The following is a 24,862-nucleotide window of genomic DNA, read 5'->3' as shown; positions in this document are numbered from 1 at the left end:
GACCTACACCTCCTACCATATAAGGCCTCAAATAAATCTATTTGAATATTAAAATAGTAACTATTGTTATAAGAAAACTAGATCAATGGAAAATGATCATGCCAATTACCCTTAAAGTCAATAACACACGCTCTCAATATATCTTCCAAGGTATGAATAGTATGCTCGGCTTGACCATTAGTCTAAGGATGAAAAGTAGTGCTAAGGCTAACTTGAGTACCAAGACCTTTTTGGAAAGACCTCCAAATCTGAGATGTGAATTGAGTACTTCTATCCAAAATGATAAATAAGGGAACACCATGAAGCTTAATTAATTCATGAATATAGATTCTAGTAGAATCCTCGGCTGAATAGGAAGTCTTAATGGGAAGAAAATGCATCGACTTATTCATTTGATCAATAACCACAAAAATCGAATTATGCTGCCTGTGGGTACGAGGCAAACCTGTAATGAAGTCTATATTCAAAGATTCCCACTTCCATGTCGGAATATCAATGTATTGAGCTAAAGCTATGGTTTTTTATGCTCTTCCTTCACTTAGTGATAATTAGGGCATTTGGCTATAAACTCCGCAATATCCTTCTTCATGCCATTTTACTAGTACACTTCTCTTAAATCTTGATACATCATTGTGGAACCTAGATGGATAGAATACCGCAAACTATGAGCTTCGAGAAATACCATTTCCCTCAATCCATCAACATCAGAAACACACAGTTAACCTTGATATTTAAGTACACCATCTCCCCCGTGGGAGAAAGACTCAATGACTCTTTTGGCAACCACTTTCTTCAACTCAACCAAAGTAGGATCACCGTCTTATTTTTCCTTAACATCTGCCATAAGAGACAACTCAAAACTATTTTTTACAACAACACTACCATCCTTCGAATCAACCAAGCAAACACCTAAATGAGCTAGTCTATGAACATCTCGAACCAACTCTTTCTTTACATCATAAACATAGGAAACTCTATTCATGGACAATATACTAAGAGCATCAGCAACCACATTTGCTTTACCCAAATGGTACAACACACTCATATCATATTCCTTCAATAAATAAACTATCTCATTTGCTGAAGGTTCAAATTCTTTTGGTTGAACACATATTGTAAACATTTATAGTCGGTGAATACATCAACATGGACACTATAAAGATAGTTTTTCCATATCTTCAAAGCAAACACAATCACCGCTAACTCCAAGTCATGAGTTGGATAGTTTTTTTCATTCACCTTGATTTGCCTAGAAGAATAGACTATACTTTACCATTTTGTATCAAAATACAACCAAGACCAACCCATGAAGTATCACAATAAACGACAAAACCATTGAATCATTCTAGTAAAGTCAACACTGGAGAAGAAGTAAGCCTTCTTTCAACTCTTGGAAGCTTTTCTTACATTCTTCATACCATTGGAATTTCACCTTATTTTGACCTTTAAACATGAAATTTCCATTTTAGGACCGACTCATTCGGAAAGTGAAACTTAACTATACAAGTTCTATAACATATAGAAGCATAACATGCATGAAGCCAATTCATGCCAAGGATAATATCAAAATCAGTCATATCAAGCTTAACAAGATCAACTGAAGTGATTTTATGAGATATTGAGACTAGAGACTAGTGATTTCAAAAGATATGTTCCTAGCTCTCCAAAAGAAAGAATAAAATACCGTAGTAAAGAATATAAACTAATATTGGTTAATGCCCTTGAGATATGAGGACTCACCAATCAAGTGGTAGAAATAAAGTAAATCTAGCCATAAGCGAAAGAATGAGCATGATCGCCGGAGCCTACATTATGAAACAATATAGGGAAAAATATGTGTAGTACATCGAATACACTAAGTATGTGAGAAACATGCATGAAAAATGATAATAGGACATACACAATATGAATGTGAGATGCATGACCAATATCTTTAAAGCATGAGTGAAACCTTGGAAACATTTAAACATCATAATCATGTGGTCAATGTATCATAAACTTTTTGTGTGGGATAGGACCTTAATCGACACTTAAGACAATATGAGCTATAACATGGAATCCGATGTAACTCCCACATCGAGAAGGAATAGGCTACTTGCCAAGGTAGACTTTGGGAGAACATCTTAACATTATGAGCTATATATAGATCCACTAGCTAACCATAAAGGCTAACCTACTCGGGCAACATAGTTAGGCACTAAAGGTTGCTACTAAGATTTCCTTGGGTATCTACTTGGCTACCAGATCAAATCCAACCTTTAAGTCCTCTCGGTTCTTAGTCATTATCCCAATAGAATTCATTAAAACATAATCATTAACATCATCATGAACATAGTCATAAGAGTAGCTCATAAACATGATTAATTCATAAGAATCCATGAGTCGGTGAGAAAAACCTTTCACCTTTTTAACATAGTGTGTGAGAATTTACTCACATCCATAGATACATCATTAGAACATCACTAAAATCGTAATTCATCATTTTCATAGCTTTTACATAAAATACGTCATCAATTAATGATCATAATTTCATATGTTCATACTTAAAGTAACATAGTGCATGGTTCCTTAGAAATCAACTTGAAAAATGCAATTCAACCAATTAAATAAATGGTGATGATAGGAACCATAATTGAACTGACCCATTACGATTTCATAAGAATTAGGGCTTTAATAGAATTTCTGTAAGAAGAATTTAGGGAAAACCTTGGGACTCTATGGATGAAAGGATCCATGGATTAATTCCCATATACCTTGATCATTTTAGACCTAACTGAAAAGATTTTGGAGACTTGAACATCACCCTTGAAACCCCTAACGTGAACCTTGAAGAGGAACTTGGGAGGGTCCTTTATGGAGAGAGAACTATTGGGATTTTGATTGGTGAAGCTATGGGGAAAGTTTGAAGGGTTTAGGTATTGTAGTCTTAGTATTTAGACTTAAGATGATGTATCTTAGGGATTAAACAAGACGGAATTGATTCAAATGACCTTAATTAAAACTGTTAGAGTTGTAAACGACAAGCTCGACCGTGCTCGCTGACCCAGTTGGTGAGTCTCCAGCTCATCCATTCCCTCGCCTAATCTCCTCTCAGACCTGCCAACTCCTCAGAATATTTGTGCAAAGATGATCTACTCGCCCTTCCAACTCCACGAGTCACCATTCCATCATCCTCGCTAACTTGCCCTACTTTAGAGAAGAAATTTTCAGAAATTTTTGCCAAGATTCATTAGCTCGCTAAGATCATTTTGATAAGTCGTAAAGTGGATTTTGGCTAGCTTCAACAGCCAAACGTAGTGTCTTCTCCTTTAAACTTAAAAATTCAATCTTTCAACTTTTGAGGCTTTATCGTATCTCTCCTTGGGAGTATTCATCCTCGAATGGGACTCAATTAGCATAAAAGATGTAGGAGAAAAAACATAGCAGCCCAACATGAATGCAATAACACAATTGAAATGCATAAACCATAAGATTTCAACTTAACATAAATCATAACTTAAAATCAACTTCATTATCATACATGCGTATGAAAACATGAGAATGACTTAGACACATGATTTTGAAGGAGTGAACATGAAAGAACTTATTACCTTAACTAAGAGCGAAAGGAAAAAGATGAGGATATCATGATATTATATAGTCTTTGGCCTCCTATGTAGCACCTTCAACCTCTTGGCTCCTCCATAGCACCTTAACGGATGCAACTTCTTTATTTCTCAACTTCCTAACTTGCCGGTTTAGAATCTCGACTAGAACCTCCTCATAGGAAAAACTCTCCTTCACACCAACACTTTCCAAAGGCACAATTTAGTTAGGATCACCAATAAATTTCTTTAATAATGACACATGAAACACCGAATGCACTGATGCGAACACCTAAGGTAAGTCCAATTCATAAGACACCTTGCCAAATCTTCTCAAAATTTGGTACGGGCTTACATACCGAGGACTAAACTTATGTTTGTTTCCAATATTCCTCACACCCTTAATGAGAGAAATCTTCAAGTAAACCTAATCATTAACTTTAAATTTAAGCTCCCTTCTCCTTATATCTGAATAGGATTTTTGTCGACTTTGAATGAACTTTAATCTTTCCCTAATGAGCCTAACCTTCTCCATCGCGTCATGTACCAACTCGGGACCTATAAAAGCAACTTCACCCACTTCAAACCACCAAATTAGAGACCTACACCTTCTACCATACAAAGCTTCAAATGGAGCCATTTAGATACTAGAAAGATAATTATTATTATCTGCAAACTAGATTAAACGCAAATGATCATCACAACTACCCTTGAAATCAATTACACAAGCTCTTAACACATCTTCCAATATTTGGATAGTACACTCGGCTTGACCATCGATTTGTGGGTGAAAAGCAATACTAAGCTTAACTTGAGTACTAAGACCCTTCTGGAAAGATCTTCAAAAGTGAGATGTGAATTGCGTACCTTAGTTTGAAATGATAAATAATAGAACACCATGAACCTTAATCAGCTCCCGAATATAAAGTTTAGCATAATCTTGTAAGACCCAGAAGTCGGAAAGTCGGAACCAAAGAGAAATTTTCAAAATATGGACTGACTTCAAGTCTATGAGTCCCTTTATGACTCGTAGAGCTACCTACGACTCATACGAGGAAGTCTTAAGGTGAGTCTCTGAACTTGTTTATGACCCTCTTATAAAAAAGACCTTATGACTCATCAAGATGAGTCATCTTCATGATGACGAGTCATCACTCTAATTCATAGTAAAAGTTTAGAGGCTCAGTAATTGGCAGGTTTTCAAACTTATAGGATGAGTTGTCATTACGAGTCATAGACTCGAGAATGAGTCATAGACATGACTCATACAAAGAATTTAGAGACCTAATTTTAAGGGTTTTTCCAAAACCAGCAAGATGAGTAATCTTGACGGCTCATCATAATTTCTATAACTCATAGAGTCCATGCCATAAGTCCAAAGTTCCTTTTTAATGAAGGGTATTCATGTATTTTCCCAAGTTTGGTTTAATGAACCTGGACACTTTTATGGCCAAGTTCAATGTCACACCCCGGGAAGGTACCCTAGGTGTGACCGGCACTCAAAAGCCATTTCTGATCTTCAAGCGAACTACCTGGTCCAGTCACACTTTCATTCAATTACATTCTCTCTACAGAGGACTCAATCACAGGAATACTATTCATAATTTAGGGCTGAAGGCCAAACAGCTATCAAATCAACAAACAACTTTAATAGAACTACTCAAAAGAATAATCCAATATTCCCACACTCTAGTCTATGAAGCCTCTATTAACAATTTGGGAGGTGCCAATGACAAGTCCATGGCTACCAATAATCAAAATAAAAAAAACAAAACAAAGCTGTAAGGAAGATCTCGGTATCCTTCGAAAACTAGGAGGACTCACCAACTAGCTGGGAGTTGGTAGATCTTCAATGGTGCGCCGGTTGATGATCTCTAGTACCTGTCTCTGCATCATAAAATGATGCAGGCCAAATGGCGTCAGTATATGGAATGTACGAGTATGTAAAATGGTCGAATGAAACAAACATCAAGGAAGAATCAAATCAACTCGGAGTCTCAACTCAAGAGAAATAACAACTCAATCCAGTGTCCTAAGTCTAAACAAGAATATGGTTTAGACGGGACCAATCACATACCATTCAACTCGATCCGACTCAGAGTACTATCAAGACCTATATGGGAGTTTTTCTTATCCGACAACCATCACTTATGAGCCAGTGATAGTACAACAAACTGACGTTGTTGCCACGTCCATTCATACTTTGCCAGGGTATGAACAAATCAACCAATCATGGATCCCATCGATCAGTCAAGTCCTATCATTTCAGGATAATAAAATGAGAAACATCCGACTTTAATGGTTCGATCCCATGGGAAACATCCAACTTTAATGGTTCAATCCCTTCCTACGTTGGCGGCGTAGTTTATGGGGTTTGAGTATGGACTATACTCTTATCCACTCGGTGCTCGATACTCCTCCCAAGACTCAATGCTCATAAAACTCCATCAAATTAACTCAATCAAATCATATCGACAAGTCTCATTTACAACCTTGTCAACTCATCAACTCTATCACAATCAAATCTCTCCCAATCATACTATTCGATCAATCCCAATCACATCTTTCAAGAGTAGATTAAATATGAATTTATAACAACATATAAATCTATCCAATCGTTCCTCTATTCATTGAACAATCCTTTTGGGACTCAACACAACTCCAAAGTTTTAAATCAACAAATTCAAGAATAAGCAACATATTTAAGAAAAAAATAATATTCTTTATCATAATCAACATAGCTATGAAATTAACAATATATGCTCAACCTCTCATCTCAATCAACTCATACCAACATGTAGCACATCCCTTTCTTGACTCCACAACATCAACATAATAGAAATTAGGGTAATAGATGAAAAGGACCTATTTGGACCTAACTCTATCAACAAACTTCATTCTTATGAACAATAAATCTCAAAGAAGGTGTAGGGTACATGGGTGGATTCAACCCATGCTTTAAATAGCCTTACATACCTTATTGAAGACTTTGAAGAAGGCCTTGATGTTGCGTCTCCAATAGAAGGCTTGAATTCTTGAAGCTCTTGGAGGCACTCTTTATTGGAGAAGGATTTGGAGAAGAAGAAGAAGAAAGGGAAATGTTAGGGCTTTTAGAGAGAGAGAGAGGGACTGAAAATGGTCCCAAAAATGTTCTAAGGCTGTGTATATATAATTTGGGGAAATACCCAAATTGCCCTTTCTCCAAAATCTAGAAAATAGGCCAAAAACACTCTTAGCGCGATAGTGGCGCATCGCGCCACTGCAGCGCCAAGTCGAATAGGCTTTAAAACCCTACAACCCAATAGTGGCGCATCACGCCAGGGACCAAATTACTGAGGCTGTTTTATGGCGCAATAGTGGCACGTCGCGCCCTTATATCGCCAAGCCCATATTTTCTGGGTTCTGGAAAACAGGCTTGAAAACCCTGCACATCTCCTAGTGGCGCACCGCGCCAGGGACTAAACTACTGAGGCTTGTTCCTGGTGCAAAAGTGGCGCATCGCGCCACTGTGGCGCCAAGCCCAGGTTTTCAGCAGTTGTCACCCAGGCCTGAAATTCCTGCAGTACCCATCCGTCTTAGGACCGTCATATCTTTTAACTCCAAATTCCAAAAGTTACATTCTTGGTGGCGTCGGAAAGAAGACTCGATGACCTTTAATTTAATAGGTTGTGGACCACCCAGATCATCATATTTCAAATGATATGGTCATTAGAAGTGGACCCTTATACAAACTCCCTCAACAACTTACCCAAGACGAATCCTTTTGGACTTAGCTTGGTCCTAGGGATCCTTTATGACCCCACATCACCTCTAACACTCTTTAATTACTTGGGAACTCATCCTAACTCATGCATACACTCCACAATAAACGAGTTTGACCCTACACGTATACAAGAAAGGTCCAAATCTTATGGAAAATTATTGTGGGGTGTTACATTCAAAGTCTATATACCTTATTCTTGAAATTTCCCTCCTCTTCAATTCACTCTTCAAATTTTCACTAAGGCAAGTCTAAGAGATTCTCTCAAATCTTCTTCTCCCAACTTTAAGGTAGGGTTTCAAATTTATCCAGGTTCCTTTTCAATTCTATGTAAGTTTTACCAAGGTATGTGGAGATTGATCCATAGGTCCCTTTCACCCATGGAGTCCCAAGGTTTTTCCTCAAAAATCTTATGGAATTTCACTATCTTTAAATTCTACTTATGTTGAATTTTGTTGGGCTGTTTCAATTAAGTTTTTAATCATTATCAATGATCATTCTAAGCATGTTTATAGATGAATTGCATGATTTTAAGTTGAATTATGAATGCCCATGCATAAGGCTATTTTCATTGATGATATTATAAAGTTCAATGATTTCAAGTATTAGCATGATTTTTAATCCGAATTAACTATGTATATGAGTCTTACTCTAAGTTCAAGCATGAATTATGATCATGAATTAATATTATGTTCAAGTTATGAATTTCATTCAAGTTATGAAAGAGGCGACTTAGGGCCCTATGTAGTGACCTAGAAACCTAATAACATGAATTATGTAAGTATGATATTGTCATGTCGAAAGGCTTATACTCACATTGCAAGTATGACATAAAAATGAGCTACTCTATGAATTATGAAGTGTACGAATAAGTTATGATATATGCTAACTATGATTACTATATTATATATTCCATGGGGTTTGTCTTAGAACCTAATGATGACTTGAGGTGGGGGCTCGACTTATGGGTCCCTTATATAAAGTCTTTTATCTCATAACTACGTGCCACTATAGGATTTCCCTATGGCCTAGCTATTTGATCCATATATAGTGTATGTAGATAACCCGCCTAACGGGGTAGAGTCTACCTTGGCAAGTAGATTCTCTTTTTCTTCATTGTATGGGGAAACAAAGGGATTCTATGTTATAGCTTGCATGGTATTATTGTCTATTATGGTTCCTATCCCATATATGTATAATTTTATTATGTTCTTTTATGATTTCAACTATGACACTCCAATGCTTTGATCATTATGGTTTTGTCGTAAGTCTACTTATCTTTTTTATCATGTACATTATTTGATCATTTCATCTTGTTATTTGCATTGCATGTCATGCCCCCATACTTAGTACATTCAAATTTATTAATGCATATTATTGCCTACATTGTCTTATAATGTAGGGGTTGAAGATTATGCTCCTACCATATACGGCTAGTAGAGTTCCCATTCAGTGAAATGTTTGGTGAGTCCTCATCTATCGGGGACTAGTTATGAGTTGTTTCTTTTTATATCAAAAGACTTTGTTATGTTTCGTATTATTGAGGGTGAGCTAGGGACATGTATTATCCCCCGTCCTTCTTCCTCAGTAGAGGTACTTGTTGGACAAAACATGTCGAGTCTATATAGTCAAATTAAATTCTCTTTATGCTTTATGTTAGAGTCTTTCTTATGATATGTTACATTTTACTTTACCTTATATATGCTAAATGATATATCACGAGGCTTGGTTGGTTCCCTATCAGTTTTTTGATCACCGTGTTATGACTAGACCCTAGGTTAGGTCGTGACACACTTGGTATCAGAGCACATGGTTTAAGATATCTTAGGGTGTCCAACATGCCGCGTCACGTAGAGTCTTATTCATGGGTGTGAAGTGCGCCACATATATGAATAAGAGGCTATAAGGCATTTTAGAAAATTCTCACTTCTTTCATGATCTATGTCATGTGATAGAGTCTACTCTAAGACTTCCTTTCCCTAACAATTGTCTTTTATAATTTTTAGAAAAAAATGCCTCCAAGAAGAGCAACTATGTAGAAAGGGATCAATGCTAGTAAGGACCAAGCTCCTTCGATCCCTTAAGAAAATGGTCCTCTACCCAACCAAGTATCCAATTCCTGGACCGCTATTACCATGCTAGCTAAAGTAGTGGCCAACCAAGGGGTTGAAACTCCTCCTAATGCTCCTACTCTGGTCTCTAGAGTGAGAGACTTTGTAAGAAAGAATCCTCCTGAATTCCATGGTTCAAAAGTTGATGAGGATCCTCAAAAATTCATTTATGAGGTCTACAAGGTAGTGATCATTATGGGAGTGACTTCGGAAGAAAAGGCGGAGCAGGTGGCTTACCAACTAAGAGTTTCTTAAGTTTGGTACACTCAATGGAATTTGGAGAGAGTGAATGAAGGCCCTACTAAATGGGAAGCCTTCAAACTCACTTTCCGTGATCGCTATTTCCCTCTTGAGCTAAGGGAGGCCAAGGTGTTGGAGTTCATCAATCTTTTACAAGGCAACATGGGTATGAAGGACTATGCCCTCAAGTTTACTAAGCTATCTAAGCATGTTCCTTCATTAATTGCCGGTCCACACACTTGAATGAGTCAATTCATATAAGGGGTGTTTGACTTATTTTCAAAAGAATGTCTTACCGCCATGCTTGTTGAGGAAATGGACATATATTGGCTTATGAATTTTGCCAAAAAAATTGACAAAGTGAAACTCAAGGAGATGAGAATGAGGAATTATAAGAGGGCCCAAAATGAAGGTGGGTTCTCCAATAGTAGGACCGATGGTGTTGGTAGTAGCCGTTCTCAACAAGGCCAAGGTTCGGGGAAAGAGTTTGGTAAAGATAGGGTGCCATACCCTAAAATTTAAGGTGTAGGCGTGAATGTTAGTATCCCTTCATTTCCCAAGTGTGCAAAGACTCATGGAGGGAGATACTTGATGGGAATGTGTGCTTGTTATGGAGGTGGCAAGATGGGCCATAAGCAATCCGTGTTCCCTCATGTTGCTAACAAAGGTATAGAAATCCATCCTCAAGGAGGCCAAGTACAACAAGGCGCCTTTGCTCAACCCATGGGTGGCCAATGCAACAATCAATTCTATGCCCTTCATGGTAGGCAAGATATGGAAGAGACTCCCAATATGGTCACAAATATGTTACAGGTCTTTAAATTTGATGTTTATACATTGCTTGATTTGGGAGCCAACTTATCTTTTATTACTCCTTACCTTTCTATGAGATTTAATATGCTCCATGAAGTATTGTTAGAACCTTTTTCGGTTTATACTCCCATTGGGGATTTTGTGTTAGCCTAAAGAGTTTATAGAAATTGTTCCGTGTCAGTCTTACATAAATTTATCCCTAGTGATCTTGTTGAACTAGACATGAACAATTTTGATATCATTCTTAGTCTGGATTGGTTACTTGCCTCTTATGCATGTATTGATTATAGAAGTTTTAATTTTTTTAATGAGCCTAGTCTTGATTGGAAGAGTAATGATTCAGTGGTTAAGGGTCGATTCATTTTATTTCTTAAGTACCAAAAATGATTTTCAAAGGGTGCATCTATCAGATAGTGCAATTTAGGGATGTTGATTCTGAAACTCCTACTCTTGAGTCGGTTCCTATAGTTAATGAGTTCTCCAATGTGTTTCCGGATGATTTTCCCGGTGTTCCTCCCATAGGGAAATTGGCTTTGGCGTAGATCTCCTTCTTGACACTCAACCTATTTCTATTACTCCTTACCATATGGCTCCGAGGGAACTTAAGGTGTTGAAAGATCAATTGAAGTATTTGTTAGATAAGGGCTTCATAAGGCCAAGTATTTCACCATGGGGGTGCTTCAATGTTATTTTTTAGGAAGAAAGATGGGTCACTCCGAATGTGTATAGACTACCGATGATTGAATACAGTAACCATCAAGAACAAATATCCAATTCCTAGGATATATGATTTGTTTGACCAATTACAAGGGGAAAGTTAATTTTCAAAGATTGATCTCCATTTCGGTTATCATCAACTAAGGGTTAGGGAGTGTGATATTCCCAAAATGGCATTCCGAGCAAGGTATGTTTATTTTGAGTTTGAAGTCATGTCATTTGGGTTGACTAATTAGCCCACTAATTTTATGGATTTGATGAATCATATTTTGAACCCATACTTGGACATATTTGTGGTTGTGTTTATTGATGATATTTTGATTGACTCTGGAGTGAGGAAGACCATATGAGTCACTTGAGGATTGTGTTGCAAACGTTAAGAGACAAGCAACTATTTTCTAAGTTTAGTAAGTGCAAATTTGGCTAAGGGAAATCACATTTATTGGACGTGTGGTGTCCGTTGATAGAATTAAGGTTGATCCAAAGAAAATAGAAATGGTAAAGAATTATCCTAGACTATTATCTCCTTCGAACATTAGAAGTTTTTTGGGATTGGCTGGATACTATAGAAGGTTTGTTGAAGGGTTTTTCTCTATTGCATTACCTTTGACTAAGTTGACCCAAAAGAAAGTAAAATTTCAATGGTCGGACAAATATGAGAAGAGTTTTCAAATATTGAAGGATCGTCTTACGTCAGCTCTTATTTTGACATTGCTCGAAGGTGTGGATGAGTTTTTTGTTTATTGTGATTCCTCCCATGTTGGTTTGGGTTGTGTTTTGACGCAACATGTTAAAGTTATAACATATTCTTCTAGGCAACTTAAAGTGCATGAAAGGAGCTATCCCATCCACGATCTTGAACTTGCGGTGGTTGTGTTTGCTTTGAAGATTTGGCGTTATTATCTCTGTGGGTGCATGTGGATATGTTTATCAATTGTAAAAGCTTACAATATGTGTTTAGACAAAGGGACTTGAACCTTAGGCAAATAATGTGGCTTGAACTCCTAAAGGACTATGATATGAGTGTGTTATACCATCCGTTTATGGAAAATGTTGCAGTCGATGCACTTAGTCAATTGTCCATGGATAGTATTGCACATATTGAAGAAATCATGAAGAAGTTGGTTAAATATGTCCATAGATTGGTATGGTGAGGTGTGAGTTTGGTCGACACCAATAATGGAGGTGTTCTTGTGGATATAATGGCTCAGAATCATATCTTGTGGTGGATGTTAAGGCCAAACAAGACCATGATACAGTTTTGGTTGAAGGTTTCACCTATGAAGGGTGAAATGCACTTGGTAAGAAGAGGAAGTTGAGTCCTAGATATGTGGGACCTTATAGAATATTGAAGCATGTTGGCAAAGTGGCATGAGTTAGATTTTCCATTTGAGTTAGCTATGGTTCATCTGGTATTTCATGTGTCAATGCTGAGAAAGTTTGTGGGTGATCCAAACTATTGTGCCATTGGAAAGTGTAAATGTTGAAGAGAATTTGAATTATGAGGAGGTTCCGGTGGAAATTTTAGGCCGACAAGCAAGAGGTTAAGAAATAAAGATGTTATGTCCGTCAAGGTGTTGTGGAGAAATTAACAAGTAGAAAGTCCTAGATTTCAGTTATGTATGTCTTTCATATGCATGCATGTTCATGAAGTTAGTTTTAAAAGCATGATTTAAGTTAAGTTTGAAAATCTCATAGTTTATGCTTTTCTATCTGTTATTGCCTTCATGTTGGGTTGCTAGTCCTCATTCCATGTCCCTTCTATGCTAAGTTAATCTCATTTGAGGTCAAATGTTCCCAATGAGGAGATATTGTAAGACCCATAAGTTAGAAAGTCGGAACCAAGGAGAAAAGTTTCAAAAGATGGGCCGACTTCAAGTCTATGAGTTCTTTTACGACTCGTAGAGCTCCCTACAACTCATAGGAATGAATCATAAGGTAAGTCTATGAACTTGTTCATGACCCTTATATGAAGAAGCCCTTATGACTCTTCAGGATGAGTTGACTTCATGATGATGAGTCTTAACTCTAACTCATATTAAAAATTCAGAGGATCAGTAATTAGCAGGTTTTCAAACGTGGAGGGTGAGTGGACATTATGAGTCATAGACTTAAGAAAATGTTTTAGATATGACTCGTACAAAACTTTTAGAGACCTGATTTTTTAGGGTGTTTCCAAAACCTATAGGATGAGTCATCTAGATGACTCATCATAATTTCTACGACTCATAAAGTCCATGTCATAAGTCCAAAGTTCCATTTTAACGAAGGGTATTCATGTCTTTTCCCAAGTTTATTTCAATGAACCTAGATACTTTTAGGGCCAAGTTCAAAGTATATATATACCTAATTCTTCAAATTGCCCTCCTATTCAATTCACTCTTCAAATTTTCCCTAAGGCAAGAATAAGAGATCCTCTTAAAGCTTCTTCTCCAAGCTTCAAGCTAGGGTTTCAAATTCATTGAGGTTCCTCTTCAATAGGTCAATTTTACCACGATATGTGGGGGATTGATCCATGGGTCCATTTCACCCATGAAGTCCCAAGGTTTTTCCTCAAAAATCTCATGAAATTGCATCATTTTTAAACTTTAATTATGATGAATTGTGTTAGGCTATTTCAATTATATTTTTAATCATTATCAATGAACATACTAAGTATGTTTCTACATGAATTATATGATTTTATGTTGAATTATGAATGCCCATGCATAAGGCTATTTTCATTGATAATATTATGAAGTATGATTATGAAGTTCAATGATTTCAAGTATTATCATGATTTTTTTAAATCCAAATTTACTATGTATATGAGTATTACTCTAAGTTAAAGCATGAATTATGATCATTAATTATGATTATGTTTAAGTTATGAAATTTATGCAAGTTATCAAAGAGGCGACTTAGGGCCCTATTTGGTGACCTAGGAACCTAATGACATGAATTATGTAAGTATGATATTGTAATATCAAAAGACTTATACTCACATTGCAAATATGACATGAAAATGATCTACTCTATGAATTATGAAGTTTATGAACAAGTTATGATATATGCTAAGTGTGATTACTATGTTATATATTCCGTGGGGTTTGAATTAGCACTGAATGATGACTCGAGGTGGGAGCTCGACCTATAGGGTGCTTATATAAAGTCTGTTGTCTCATAAATACATTCCACCATAAGATTGCCGTATGTACTAGCTAGTAGATCCATATATAACGTATGTACATGACCCACCTAGCGGGGTAGAGTCTACCTTGGTAAGTAGATTTCCATTTTCTTCATTGTATGGGAAGACAATGGGATTCTATGTTATAGCTTGCATGATCTTATTGTCGGTTATGGTTCCTATCCCATATATGTATACTTTTCTTATGTTCTTTTATTTTTTCAACTATGACTTTCAAATGCTTTGATCATTATGGTTTTCTAGTAACTCTACTTATCCTTTTTATCATGTATGTATGTATGTTATTTGATCATTTCATCTTGTGATTTACATTGCATGTCATTCCCCCCATACTTAGTACATTCAAACGTACTAACGCATATTATTGACTACATTGTCTTATAATGTAGGGGTTGAAGATCACGCTCCTACCACACGTGACTAGTAGAGTTCCTATTCGGTGAAGTGTTTGGTGAGTCCTCATCTATTGGGGACTAGTTATGAGTTGTTTCTTTTTACTTCAAAAGACTTTGTTATGTTTCGTATTATTGAGGGTGAGTAGGGACATGTATTAGCCCCGCCCCTTCTTTCTTAATAGAGGTACTTGTTGGACAAAATATGTGGAGTCTATGTTGTCGAATTACATTCTTCATGCTTTATGTTAGGCTCTTTATTATACTATGTTTCTCTTTACTTTACCATATGTATTCTAAATGATCTGTCAAGAGTTTTGGTTGTAGCCCTATCGGGGTTTCGATCACCGTGTTACAACTAGGCCCTACGTCTGGTCGTGACAAATCCTTGTCCAAATAAGAAGTCTTAACAGGAAGAAAATGAGCCGACCTAGTCATTCGGTCAACAACAACCCAAATCTAATCAAGGTTGCCTATGGGTACGAGGCAAACCCATAATAAAGTCCATATTCAAATCTTCCCACTTCCAACTAGGTATCTCAATGTCTTGAGATAAATATCTTAGTTTTTGATGCTCAACCTTTACTTATTGACAATTAGGAAATTTTGCCACAAAATTCACAATATCTCTCTTTATTACATTCCACTAATACACCTTCCTCAAATCCCTATACTTCTTTGTGGATGCCGGATGAATAGAATACCACAAACTATGAGTTTCATACAATATCATTTCCCTCAAACTATCAACATCGGAAACACACAATCGACCTTGATATCTCAATACACCATCTCCCTCTTGGAAGAAAGCCTCAATGGATTTTTTGTAAACCACTTTATTTAACTCAACCAAGTTAGGATCATTATCTTTCTTTGCCTTTATATCCGCCACAAGGGATGACTTCAAAACATTTTTAACAACTACACCACCATTCTTCGAATCAACCAAATAAACTTCCAAATGAGCTAGTCAATGAACATCACAAATCAAATCCTTCTTTTCATCCATAACATGAGCAACACTATTCATAGACAACGTACTAAGTGCATTGGCAACCACATTCACTTTACCCAGATGGTACAACACAGTCATATCATAGTCTTTCAACAACTCAAGCCATATGCATTGTCGAAGGTTGAAATCCTTTTGGTTGAACACATATTGCAAACTTTTATGGTCGGTGAACACATCAACATGAACACCATAGAGTTAGTGTCTTCAAATATTTAAAGCAAATACAACCGTTGGCAATTCCAAATCATGAGTTGGATAATTCTTTTCATGAACCTTAAGTTTACTAGAAGCACAAGCTATCACTTTACCGTTTTGCATCAAACCATAACTGAGACAAAACCTTGAAACATCACAATACACAACAAACCCATTGGAACCTTCTGGGAAAGTCAGCACTAGAGCAGAAGTAAGTCTATCCTTCAACTCTTAAAAGATTTTCTCATATGCCTCGAACTATTAAAAATTCACCTTCTTTTGAGTCAAAGTAGTCAAGGGAGATGCAATGTACGACAAGCCTTCCACAAATAATCTATAGTAACCGGATAAGCCCAAGAAGCATGGAGTATCAAAAGGAGAACAATTCTATGCCAATTCTTAATCGCTATGGTTTTCTTAGGATCAACCATAATACTTTTGCCAAAAACAATATGGCTAATGAAAGCAACCAATCTCAACCAAAACTCACACTTGATAAACTTTCCAAATAATTGACGATCCTTGAAGACTTGCAATACAATGATTGGCATGCTCCTTGTCATTCCGAGAATACACCAAAATATTATCAATGAAGACAATCACAAACATATCCAAGTATTGCTTGAACACCCTATTCATCAAATCCATAAAAGCTTCAAGAGCATTTGTTAATCCAAAAGACATAACCAAGAATTCAAAATGTCCATATCGAGTCCTAAAAGTCGTCTTTCAAATGTCACATTCCCTTTTTTGGAGTTGATGATAAGCCAATCAAAGGTAGATTTTTGAAAAGTAACTTGCTCCTTGAATTTAATTGAACAAGTCATCAATCCTTGGAATGAGATACTTATTCTTAATAGTGACGTTGTTCAATTGCTGATAATCAATGCACATATGAAGAGAACCATCCTTCTTTCTAACAAAGAGAACCGGAGCACCCCATGGAGAGATATTTGGTCTAATGAAGCCCTTATCCAACAAATCTTTTAATTGGTCCTTCAAATCCTTAAGTTTTGTTGGGACCATACGGTAAGGAAGAATACAAATATGTTGGGTATTTAGGAGAAAATTGATATCAAAGTCTATCTCCCTTTCATGAGGGACTTTTGGAAACTCATTAACAACCAAAATTGACTCAAGAGTAGGAGCTTCAGAATTCATATCCCTAACCAATGCTAGATGATATATGCAACAATTGAAAATCTTTTTTGAGCTTTAAGGCACGAGTTGAATTGACCCTTAAACATGGTATTGCTACCCTTCAATTCTAGGACTGGCTTATTTGGAAACTTACACTTTAACACATGGGTTCTATGACATATGGAAGCATAACATGCAAGAAGTCAATCCATACCGATAACATCAAAATCAATAATGTCAAACTCTACAAGATCATATAAGGTAAATTTATGAAAAATTGAGACCGGACAATCTCTATAGACTCTCTTAGACATAACCAAATCGCAAACTAGAGTATAAAACAAAAAGGTCTCTATCAATGTCTCAGGATCAACAACAAATCTCATAGCAAGATAAGGCATAACAAAATATAGAGTAGCACCCAAATCTAATAAAGCATAAATATCAAAGCCAAAGACTTTCAACATACCAATCACAACATTGGGAGACTCCTCCAAATCTACCTAGTCAGAAGAGCATAGAATCAATTTTGTTGCTGACCACCATCGGTACCCGTAGTAGCACCATGCTGAATCAGATGGTCCATAGCTTGAGTAAGATCCTAGGGTGGACCATTACCTCTAAAATTCTTTGCTTGATGGCCTGGCTTACGACACCTATAACATGCATTCAAACCCGCCAAGAATTCTCCCTTATGATTTCTTTAACACTTCTTTCATGGATTAATGACTTGGGCACTCAGAGCTCCTTCTTAAACCTTAGGGTTTGACACCCTTTATTTATCAAACTTTGGAGCTGGAGAGTTTGAAGAATTTTGGCTCGAATACCCTCAGCGAAATACAGGGCGACCACCATTTTCAGATCTAGAATGTTAAAAGTTACTACCATTGTTCCTTGCCCTCTTAGACTCCCTTTCCTTCTCCTTAAGATTCTCATCCTCAATTTGTTTTTCATAGGTCATAATCCTTGAGATATCCATCTCCCTAATTAGCATGTCAATTTTGCACTCTTTAGACACCAAGTCCAAAACACCTGACACAAACTTACTCATTCGGGCTCTTGGGTCGGATACCATATATGGTGCATACTTTTACAATTGTATGAACTTGAGGCATACTCCCTCACACTCATGTTACCTTGTGGAAAGTTCATAAACTATTTGAGCTTTACCTCCGTTAGCTCAAGAGGAAAGACATGGTCAAGAAACACCTCCTTAAACTCATCCCAAGCAATAGGATCCGCTTTTTTAGCCAGCTCAACCTTCCATTAGTCAAACCAAATCCGAGAAGCTCTTTTCAATTGATAAGCGACTAATTCCACCGTTTCTACCACACTAACACCCATAATTTCCACAATCTTATGAATTCTTTCAACAAACTCTTATGGATCCTCATCCACCTTTGACCCATTAAATTCGATGAAACTTATTCTCATGAGAAATCATGAACCCTTGTCGCTGTCATAACCACATTTGGGTTCACAGGAACAATTACTTCTAGGTTGTCTTGAGCCACCACGATTTAAGCAAGAAATTGAAATGTAGATCAGAACTCCACGTCAGACAGTTGCTTATTCAAGGGATCATTTAGAGATTGTCACTCCTCATCAACATTCCTTCATATGGAGATTCTTCATGGAGGCATCATTCTGAAATTGGAAAGAGAAAGCATTAGAAGGAAAGCCTTAGAGTTCAACTTTATCTCATAATAAGATCATCAAAAAAGTAGAATTTCTTAAAATGCCTCATATCCTTCTATTCATAAATATGAAATGGTTCACACCGATAAACAAGACTCTACTTGACGCAGCATGTCAGACTCCCTAAGACACCCCAAACCTTATACTCTGATACCATATTTATCATGACTCAAGCTAAGCCCTAGGTGTGACACAATGATTGAAACCCCGAGGGAATCCAACCAAGCCTCTGAGCATACATTTCAAACATAGGGTAAGTCAAAAAATTAGTAAAGATCATATGTCAAAGATAAGAATTAAAGAAATCTCAATAGAAAGGAGAACTAAAACAAAATGTTTGAAAAATTGAAGTTACAAACCATGGACCTAAACATACCTCCACTTTAGTCTAAATGGGGGCATATGACATTTTCCTATCTAACCCAAAGAAAGAGAAAATATCATAGTAAAGAACATTAACTCGTGTTTGTTGAGCCTTCAAGACACGAGGACTCGCTAATCAAGTGGTAGCAATAAAGTAACTCTAGCCATGAGTTGTAGGATTAGCGTGATCGTTTGACCCTACATTATGAAATAACATAGGAAAAAGTAAGTGATATTACATGGAATAAACTAAGTTTGTGAGAAACATGCTTGAACAATGATAATAGGACATATGCAATGTCACGACCTAAACTAGGGCCTGACCATGACACAGTGATTACAATTCCTGAAGAAACCCCAACAAAGACTCTTAGCATATCATAAGCATACAAAAGGTAAACAATAATGAAAAACTCATAAATGCCCAAGAATATAGCATATCTAAAGAGAATCATGACAACATAGACTTCTTACACAATATGCCCAACATGCTCCATATGACTACATAGGCGGGGACTAGGACAGATCCCTAGCTCATCCTGAAGAAAGTAATGACATAAAGTGGAATAGTTTATACATATTATAAGAGTCTAGGAATGACGATAAAAGAGAGAATGACTCGGCTTGCCCTCGAAGCATGAGGATTCACAACACAATCTTCACAATGGATCACCAACTAGACATAAGAATAAGATGGAGCTTTCATCCCTGCATTGTGATATAATGTAGGCAATAAAGTATGCGTTAGTACATTTGACTGTAATAAGTATGTAGGTGATGTAATGCATAGTTAAAACCATACTATGCAATGATGATTTTAAAAAAAACATGATGAAAGGGTTAGTAAAATCATAAGTAAACATGTGAAAGGTCAAAGCACTTTAAACCATAAAAATATCATATAAAAAAGATAGGAGTAATCTTGTAAAGCATCATAAGAACCATACATAAGTGGGAGACAACCATAACCGACATTAAGACCATGTGAGCTATCACATGGAATCTGATGATACCCACATCGAGAAAGGGGGAGGGTACTTTCCAAGGTAGACTCCATCCACCATTATCATAATCATGTGCTACATGTGGATTCCACTAGCTTGGCCATATTTGCAAACCTACGGTGGCAATGTAGTTTAAGCGACTAGAGGTTAATACTAAGGCTTAGGTCGATCCCCCACTTCAAAGTCCTCTCGGTGCTAAGTCAACTTCCCATAGAATACATATCATATAATATAAATCATACTTGTCATAAATCATAAGCCTTTCATAATCATACTTTATAATCATGTTTAAAGGAATAACTCATCATCATATGATTCATGTAATCTGGGTGTACGTCTTCCATCATTATGAATTCTTTTCATAAAAACATCATTAGGGTCTTAAGTCACCCTTACTTATAAAGCTTATTTACATATTTAAAATTCAAAATCTTACCTTATACTTGAAATTAGGGTAGAACGTGATTATATGATCAATTGACTTAAGAATTATGAAATTGGATAAAAAAAACATGCATGATCATATACTTTCTATCATTCCATACATAATTCATTATTATAATATCATTGGAAGTATAATTGAAAATCCCCGTAGTTCATATTATGAACCCTAAGTATCAATACAGGAAAACACATGGAAAACCTATTCAATTCAATGCAATAACCATCAATTTAAATTAAAATAGACTCATAATCATAATTAGAATCATAATCTATGCAATTTGAATGAAGATCATAAAATCCATAAAATATATACTTCAGTTGATTGAAAAAGTAAGAAATTTGTTGGGCTCCTTAGGTGAAAGTACCACAGGATCAATTACCCACATACTTTGAATAAGAAGACCAAAGAATTTGGAAGAATTGGAGAGTTTTGATGGAGAGGTTGAGTGAATTTTTTGGAGGTGTTCAATGGAATCCTTGAGAGATTTTGTAGAGATTGAAATATTTGAATCGGTAAATTGTAGAAGAAGAATGGAATTAGAGGTGTAGGTTATTTTATAGAGATGAATTAGCCCTAAAAATGTCCATATTAACTCCAAATTAGGGAAATTTCTAAAGTCTCCTCACTTAAAAACTGAATTTGGACAAAAAGCCACACAAAAATCTGCGACGCAGATCTATTCCCAGATTGGCCAATTTTTATTGGATGAGATTTTGGCTAGATTTTGACCTGGGATAAATTACACTAAGTGGGAGAAAGTGGGCGACGCGGACCTTCCACGCACTTCACTGTTCTATGCAATTTCTTGAAAAATTTATATTTTGATATACGGGTCCTAAAAATCCTCTGAGACTATTTTCCCGCAGGTTTTGACCTCCTGATCGTTATTTCGGACTAAGATTTCCCAAAAAGGATAAGGATAATGTGTTACGCAAGAGACCTATTCCCAAAGTATTTTTAAGGCACTTGTGAGCATTTTGAGGAATGTTACAATATCTCTCCCTTGGGAACATTTATCCTCGAATGTGGACAGACTAGCTTGAGTAGAGAGAGTATAACTAATAACCCAATCATGAATACACTAATACAACTTTTAAACATCAAAATTATTTAAAAATCATTTTTATGGTATGCATGCATATGTCCTGACATGGAGAAGTCGAAATATAGTATTTTAAAGGATTTGAGTATAGATGTCTAAGTACCTTAGGATGGATTGGAAGGAAAGAGATAAGGATATCATTTTCTCATGTTCCCTTTCGCTTCCTATGTAGAGCTCTCAACTTCTTGATTCCTCCATAAGACCTTAACGGATGCAACTTTCTTATTCCTCAACCGTTTCACTTGGCGGTCCAAAATCTCAATAAGAACCTCATCATAAGAAAAATTCTCTTCTACATGCACATTACCCAAAGGCACAATGGTATTGGGATCACCAACACATTTCCTCAACATTAATACATGAAATATCGGATGAACCGAAGCTAATACTATTGGCAAATCAAGTTTATAGGACACCTTAACAATACGCTTTAGGATCCTATATGGGACTATATATCGGGGACTAAGTTTCCCCTTCTTTCCAAAATGCATTACTCCTTTCATAGGAGAAATCTTTAAGTAAACCCAATCTTCCACGTCGAATTCAATATCTCTTCTTCTAACATCTAAATAGGAACTTTGACGAATTTGTGCAGACCTTAACCTTTCTTGAATAATCTTGACTTTCTCCAAGGCCTCAAATACTAACTCGGGTCCTAACAAGGCACCCTCTCCCAATTCAAACCATCCAATGAGTGATCAACATATTCTTCCATTCAAGGCATCAAATGGTGCCATTCTGATATTAGAATAGTAACTATTATTTTGTGCAAAATAGACTAACGGTAGGTGATCATACCAACTTTCTTCAAATTCAAGCACACATGCCCTTAACATATCTTTTATAGTTTAGATTATCCTTTCGGCTTGCCCATTAGTTTGAGGGTGAAATGAGGTGCTTAGCTTAATTTGGGTGGAAAGATCCCTTTGAAAGGACTTCCAAAAGTGAGAAGTGAATTGAGTACCATGATCTGAAATGACAGACAAGGGTACGCCATGCATGTCAAGACCGGATTTCTTAGGTCATGATGGTACCTACTATGACCCTCCAGCAGGCAAGCAAACCCATATCCCAGAAATTTGAGGAATGGATGTCAGGGTTGAAGACCAATAATACAACTAAACACCATAATGAAATAACAAGAACATAACTGAATGACGGAAGCTAAATGAAATATAAAAAAAATAAAAAGATTCCTCCCTAAACCTGGAAGTCACATGTAAAGAGCTACTACCAAAAAGGGTATAAAGTCCCAAACGTGGACCACAGAAACAAGGCTATCATAAAAAGCAAAAGACATGCAAAATATATGTATAGAGGGAGACTGGTATCTCCAAAACGCTATGTGATCACCCTCGCCTCCTATCAAGACAACAATTAGCTCGAATCAAAGCCGGTAACTAGTACTCTGACTTATTTAACATAAACAGATGCAAAGTGTAGTATGAGTACCAAAATAACAGGTACCTAGTAGGCATCATTGGCCGACAAAGCAAGATAAGTAGAAGTAAACAAAAATATGAGAAAGTATTCACAACCATAGACAGGGCAAGAAGTAAATGTAGGTATGTAAACAAGCATACTCAACACACAAAGAGACAAATCTAACTAAATCCTCTTGGCTCCCATAAACCCAACGGGTACGCTTATGGATAAAACTAAAGGTAACAACCTAAACGGACCCCCATAAGCCCGACAAGAACAAATATAGTTGAAGTAAAAAGAGCGGATCTGATAAAGTTCTAACAATGCCACTAATTTCCCAGACTTGAACCGAACTATCCCAAAAGCCTAAAACATTAACCCAAAACTGAGAGTAGATAAGGACTTGAACCGATGATTCATTAGAGGATCAAGGACCCAAACCGAGATTTGAAAGTAACCATGGAATTGAAAGGGGTGATAGATTATCGTGGATTTGAGCCACGTGTAAGCTAGACCACAGATTTGAACTAGGTAACAGTAGCTAAGGAGTCAAACCAAAATGAGTAAGGAGAGATAGACTTAAACCGAGGCTGTGTAAAGGTAGTAGGCTTGAACCAAAGCTAAGTGAAGGGCGATAGACATGAACCAAGGCTACAATAATAAGGTAAGGGCTTGAACCCCGCCCGATGGATTGAAATGGAGACTTGAACAACTTCCAAAGGCGAGTCGGTCCAAATTAGGATTAGCGGCCAATTGAGCATTACGGGGAGTGCTACTACCTAACTAAAGCTCAGACTATCAAATTCTGCTATATAACTCTACAGGGAGCTAAGCTCTTTGAAATGACATCAGAGAATTTCTAAGGCCCAACGACACCATAATTGTGCAATTCTAAGGAAACACTAGGCTAAGCCTAGACTAAGGCCAAACATGCTTCCAAATATATAACCAAAGGCACAGCAAACACTAGAAGATATGAATGATCAACCATAATTGGAGACATTCTTTAACAGTCCGACAATACCCCAAAAATAACACCTAGCGTATGAAATCTAGGAATTTAGCATGCTCAACACCAAAATCCCTCTAAACTCATACAATTCATTGTAGAAATGCCTAAACATGCTCAGTATAAAAACGGGACAATTGTAGCCTACCTGTAGGCCGATCGCGTATATACCAACTCACGGAATCTAAGCTTTCCCTTTTTGAAAAGCCCCAGAATGCTGCCACGCAGTCAAAAATAGAATCACAATGTCATTACGGTCGTTTAGACACTAAATTCATAATTTTTGGATATAGAGCAATTTCCAGATCTAAAATGGGAAATCTAGGGCCCGCATCCAAAATTCTGGAATTGACCCTAAAAGTAGGTCCTAGACGCTACACTAAGCTTGTGTTTAAAAAAGAAACAAAATTCATGCACTAGAATTAGCTTCTACCACAGATGCATCAAAAGTCCCATATTTCAAGCTAAAGGAAACAACTATGGCAGTACCTATAAGTAGTTATTTATCAAAACTAAAACCCGCATGACCCAAATCAAGCATATGATGTTCCTTGTAGAAATATTTACAATTTAGCCTCAAGAATCACTAAAAATGCAGCTAAAATAGCCAAGATACAATCTTCCAAAATTCATTAAAACCCTAATCCAAAAATGATAAT

This window comes from Solanum dulcamara, chromosome 1 (assembly GCF_947179165.1).
Source record: "Solanum dulcamara chromosome 1, daSolDulc1.2, whole genome shotgun sequence".
Classification (NCBI taxonomy): Eukaryota; Viridiplantae; Streptophyta; class Magnoliopsida; order Solanales; family Solanaceae; genus Solanum; species Solanum dulcamara.
Note: the sequence above shows the minus strand (reverse complement) of the source record.